Source organism: Pinus tabuliformis, chromosome J (assembly GCF_031772625.1).
Source record: "Pinus tabuliformis cultivar Carrire ecotype Pingquan chromosome J, CPIR1, whole genome shotgun sequence".
NCBI classification, from domain to species: domain Eukaryota; kingdom Viridiplantae; phylum Streptophyta; class Pinopsida; order Pinales; family Pinaceae; genus Pinus; species Pinus tabuliformis.
In genome coordinates this window covers 1,635,545,863-1,635,552,371 of record NC_142295.1, presented here as the reverse complement: position 1 = coordinate 1,635,552,371, position 6,509 = coordinate 1,635,545,863, and positions in this window count along the sequence as shown.

The window sequence follows — 6,509 nt, the reverse complement described above, 5'->3', positions numbered from 1 at the left end:
ACTATTTAGTTCATCTTCCGATGACTCTTCATATTGCTTATTTATCTATTTACATATTTTCACCCAATCATGACGATTAGGTGTCAACAATATTTATTTCTAATTAAGAGATATATTAAACCCTTATCATTTCTTATTAATTATATATTTAAGTTTCTTGTTAATTATATCTTTAAATACCATGTTAATTATATATTAAATCCTTATCTTTATATATTAAATGCTTTTTTATTTATATATTTAATTAATTAATTTTATTTTAAATGAGAAAGTGAGCTAAGTTATTAATTATGATTATGTTTAATATTAATTAATTTATGAGTGTTTGTTAATTATATCTTTAGGTTTCTTGTTAATTGTATATTTAAATTTCTTGTTAATTATATATTTAAATACCTTGTTTATTATGTATTCAAAATTCTTGCTAATTATATATTTAAATACCATGTTAATTATATATTCAAATTAGATAGGGTATTAATTATGATTAGGTTTAATATTAATTAATTTATAAGTGTTTGTTAATTATATCTTTAAGTTTCTTGTTAATTGTATATTTAAATTTCTTGCTAATTATATATTTAAATACCATGTTAATTATATATTTAAATACCATGCTAATTATATATTCAAATTTCTTGCTAAAATTCTTATCATTATATATTAAATGTTTTGTTCATTATACTTTCAAATTTAAAGTTATTGTTGATTATGATTAGGTTTGATATTAATTAATTTATGAGTGTTTGTTAAATATTCATTATATATATATATATATATATATATATTAGCAATTTTCTCTGTGGTTCCTTTTATATAGAGTAAGGAGATTTTAGGGTTTTTTTAGAGATTTTCTTTTTTGAGTTTTGGTTGTGACTTCTTTAATTATTTTTTGGATAATTTTTTTTTGATAACCATTGTTTATAAAGACTTTGTAGAGATAGTTAAGTTCTTCCGCTAAATGTTCAGGGTTAGAGATTCTAGAAGCTCTAGTAGCTAAGGTTTTGATGATGCCCACTTTTTGTTTCGTATGGTGGTGGGAATTTGATTGAAGATATTTGTCAGTGTGATTTTTTGAATACCCTCTTCCTCATAGTTTCCTAGTTATAAGACAACTGATAGCCAACTAGGGGTTAAGTTTGACTCCTTCAACTCTTGAGTCTCAACAAGAGTTACAACTTTCACCATTTTAGAGTCTTCTTCATAGTCTCCATGTGGCTAGCTCCTTTTCCATGGGTAATGAGGCCTACGTCGCATCCTCTCAAATCATGGTGGACAAAACAAGAAGGTCATCTTTTGGGTGGCATAAATTTTGAATATGGACTCTATTTGACATCTTTCTTGCATTGTTGGAAAGGTCTATGAGTGTAGAATAGTGCATGGAGGTATGGCATAAGCAAAAGTTTTTGGACCACAAAAGACTTTGTTTAATGCCTTAAACTACCTCTAGAGGGTTTCAAACTTCAGTTCTCCAAACTACGACTCATTGGTAAAAATGACCCTGTGAGTTACTTCCTCCAATTTTCCCACCCTCAAGACATCAAGATAGATGACAAAGAATATAATGATCTAATCCGAGTCAAAATATTATTGAAAAAACTTCCCAATCCCAAACATAATAAGTTTCCCATTATAATCTATATTCCCACCTAACACCCTTAACTTAAATTTAATTATTAATTCTATTAATTTGTGAGAATATTAAGAATATTCATTGTTATAATCTTAAAAAAAATAAATAAAAACAAAACAGAACAACATCGAAGGGGTTATTTTTAAAAACATTTCATTAAAAAAATATAATGATAACACTCAAACCACTTTAATTAAAAAAGACATTCCCATCATCAACCTTGACTCTTCCCTATCACATTTTAACAACATTCTTTTGCACCATGAAAACAATTATCAATATATTTTTTAACAATAAGAAATCGAAATTTCAATTAAACGTATAAATTCATCTCAACTGATATGGCTGGCAACATTTTCCAAATCTTGTTTGACGTTAACATTGAGGGATATGTCGTGGATTGATATTTATTATTGGATTACTGACTCTGGATTTGAATATGATATCTCTTTGTTTGTTGCCCAGCCACTTGGGGATTTCTGGGAAATGACAATTGATATCCAATTTGTCAATATCAGTGGCAAGTGCCCCTTCTTTAAATTCAAAAGTGATGGATAATTCGACCGTGACTAGCATTCAACGGTGGTCGGTTATAGATGGCGCACTAGCATAGCATTCAACGTTGTTCGGTGCACTTGCCATTAAATTCCCAATTCCCCCCCTTAATCTGAAGGGATATTGGTGAGTCCAAGCATCGTTCTGAATCATTCAAGCTTTTCTCTTCCAAGCGCTTTGGTGAAGATGTCTGCAATTTGCTCATTTGTGGAACAATGACGGAGATGGATTGTTTTGGCCTCAACATGATGTCGAATTAGATGATATTTAGTATTGATATGCTTCGTTCGATAATGGAACTTTGGGTTCTTGGCCAACTTTATTGCAGAGGTATTGTCAATCATGAATGGAGTTGATTGTACTTGTTTTACATGCAAATCTTCAAGAATTTTCCTGAGCCACACAATTTCTTTTGTTGCTTCAGCTGCTGCCACGTATTCTGCTTCTGTTGTGGAATCTGCTGGAACTGATTGTTTGCGTGATCTCCAGGAGACAGCTCCTGATCCAAGACTTATAGCATATCCTGAAGTAGATACCCCAATTTCTTTGTCTCCATCGAAGTCTGAATCAGAGTATCCAATCAAGCTGAAGTCGTCCACCTGTGTATACTTGATTCCAAAGTCTTGAGTTCCCTTCAAGTACCTTAGAACTCTTTTTGCAGCAGACCAATGTCCCTCACAGGCTTTTGCATAAACCTGGAGAGGATTCCAACAGCAAATGAAATGTCTGTTCTCGTAGTAGTTAGGTAGTTGAGACTTCCTACAAGCTGTCTATACTTTGTTGCATCCTCAAATTCTTTTCCTTCAATAGATGTGAGCTTTAAGTTTTGTTCCATTGGAGTAGTAAGAGGATTGCATTCTATCATGCCAAACCTGTTCAACAGATCTCCAATGTATTTCTTTTGAGAAAGAAATATGGACTTCGGATGTTGAGTTACTTCAATGCCAAGATAGTAATGAACATAGCCCAAATCAGTCATTTCAAAACTTTTCCCCAATTCCTTCTTTAGGGATGCATTTTAGCTTTCATTGTTCCCTGTCATCAAAAGATCATCTACATATACCACAAGATATACAACTGTTTTGCCAACTTTCTTGACAAATAAAGCTGCATCATCAAGATCATAATGTTTGAAATTGAGTTTCGGAAAATGCTCAGTTAGTTTTTCATGCAGCTTCTTTGAAGGAAGTTGGTTCAAAATCTGTAGACAAGTTCAATTCACAATCATAAGAAACATCCATATCAACAGGTGAATTAGAGTCATCCACATCACCTCCATTTTGCCGGTTTGAATTTCTAGTTCCTATTTTTCCAACATCATCAGGATGAACACTTTCAAGTGTCTTTGTCAGCCATTTTGGGGGACCTTTCTCAGATGGTCCAGGCTGCTCCGTTGATTGAGTTGGGACTAAATCAAGATTGAGTCTCCCAATTCTATCAATCACATCACTTAAAGCATCATCCATTGTTGGAGTTTCATGCGGGGGAGAGTGTTCTTCAGAAGAAGATTCCACATGTTGATCTAGTATAGGAATCCTCCCTTCAAGATGTGGAATCTGATTATCAAATTCTTGAAATTATTTTGCTTTTGCGAATCTATCCAAGCGATCAAGTTGCCGCTCAACAACATTGTCAGTTTTGGATGATTCAAAAAAAATTACATCTCTAGATACAACAAACTTTTTATTTACTTCATCATAGAGACGGTATGCTTTGGAGGTGTTTGAATACCCCAGAAAGATACACTTACGACTTCTAGCACCATGTTTATTTCTATGTACCTTTGGTATCAAGGCATAACAGGTGGAACCAAAGACCCTTAGATGCTTTACCGAAGGAACATGTCCATACCACATTTCATATGGAGTCTTGTTTCTTATAGCATTAGATGGACATCTATTCTTTATATATGCAACAAATAGAACAACATCAGCCCAAAACATTATCTTTACATTTTTGAAGAAGAGCATGGATCGTACCATATTTAAGATTGTCCTATTCATTCTTTCAGCTACACCATTCTGTTGGGGATTATAAGGCACAGTTGTTTGATGTTTGATCCCATGTTGGCAAAGATAGTTTTCAAATTCATTTGATGTGTATTCTTTTCCATTATCAGTGCGCATAGACCCAATATGAGATTGTGCATCATTTTCAATCCATTTATGAAAATTCTTGAATGTTTGAAAAGCATCAGATTTGTTCTTCAATAAATAAACCCAACACATTCTGGTGTAGTCATCAATAAATGTCATGATATATTTATTTCCATTTGCAGAAGGAACAGGCATTGGACCACATAAATCTGAATGAATGAGTTCAAGTTTTCTATGTGATCTTGAATGTGAATCATGAAAAGACTGTTTGCTATGCTTTCCTAGAATGCAAGCATCACATTGCTTAAGTTTCCTAGGAATTGTAGGCAAACCAGCAACACCATTTTTCTTCAACAAGCGGAGATTGTCATAGTTCAAATGTCCAAATCTGGCATGCCATAATAAACTTGATGGAAGTTTACCTTCTTCATGATAAGAATTGTATGAGAAATTTTGTGCACGAGTAGAGGTTCCTTGCAGCTTGAGAAGCCTTCCTTCTTCTATTCCCCTCATGACAAGTGAGTGGTCAGATGCTTTTCTTACCTCAAGCTTGCCATCAAACATATGAATGGAGTGACCTTGCTGGCAGATGTGGACCAAGGACAGCAAGTTTATCTTGAGTTGTGGGAGATACAGAACATGATGCAGAAGAAATTCTGGAAGACTAGGCAGTTTAAGCCTAATTGTGCCAAGCCCTGATGGCTTGATTTTTGATTGGTCTGCAAAGTATACTGCTCCATCAACATTGTCAGTGAAATCTGCAAGAAAATCTTTCCTATGAGTCATGTGGCAGGTTGCTCCTGAATCAAGCAACCAATCATTTTTCCAAGAAGCAAGTGAAGCATTAAACAAATCTTCATTTACTCCAATGTTACATTGTGCCACAACATAGTGAGTGGATTCAGGTGCTTTACCTTTGTCTGTATCATCAGTTTTACCTTTATGTTGGTTTTTTTCTTCTTAATTTTGTCCCATGGTAGTTTGCATGTAGAGGCATCATGTGATCCATTTCTTTTGCAGCGAATGCAGTGCAAATCTACCTTTTCTCTTTGAGAATGTTTGCCCCCCCTGCCTCTGAAATATCTTCCTCTTCCTCTTCAACCACCTCTTCCTCTTGTAGAATCTTGAGCAGGATGCTTTTCTTTATGAGCAAGGCACATAGCCTCTTCAAAAGATTCAGGGTTGTCTTCTTTCCAAAAGCTTTCTCTCTTTTAGCAAACTTTTTCACAAGAGAGTCAAAGGTGATATCTTTGAGATTTCCATTTGCTTGCAATGATTCAAGATAATTGGAGTAAGTAGGATAAAGTGCCTTGAGAAAAGCGATAACAGGAATATCCATTTCAACCTTAGTGGATTTGATATCATGCATTATAGACTTTACTTCAGATGCAAGAGCAAGAGGATCATTATTTTGCAGTTCAAGAGTGAAGAGTTTAATCATGAGTTGAACAACTTCAAGTGCAAAATGTGATTCATAGAGTTCTTTCAGCTTTTGTAAGGCTTCAAAGGCAGTTGAATATGACGAAATATGGCGACTCACCTCTTTATTTACAGATGCTGTGATTAATGCATAAGTTTTGTTGTTCTTGTTTTCCCAAATGATGAACTCTTTGTCTGAGGTAGGCTGTACAGGTTCATTGTCTCCGTCTCCGACACACACTCCTTTCAACTCATTGAAAATGAGGGTGTGTTTTATCATCCGGGTCCATTCAGGATAGTTCTCCTTTCCAGTGAGAACTATTCCCACCATGTATATGATTGAATGCATACTGTAACAAAAAAAACTTCTGCTACAAAATTTTACTCTTAATGGGAAAGAAAAATATAATGTCAATACACACAACTATGTAAATATACAAAACTATACAATGCATTCAAATGAACAGTGCTCTGAATTGGACAACGTAAATACATAAAACTTTATAGGGCATTCAACTAGACAACGCTCCAAAAACGCAGTAACAATGGACACGTCTTCTCACAATCACCAAGGGGCGGTGAGCGTGGATTGTAAGGTGCAGTTGACACCTTGGAAAGTCATGGGTTCACCCGCATGACACTCACAGTGACACTCTCAATAGTCCTCAGCGGCAAAACTTCTCAGGATCAATGCACCATGCACCAGGAGATATATCAACGCATGGGTTCCTCTCGGTTCAAGTGACAGGTTTAAGGTCAGACAAGCATTCATACAATCCATGAAAATACATAACAAACCACCACCT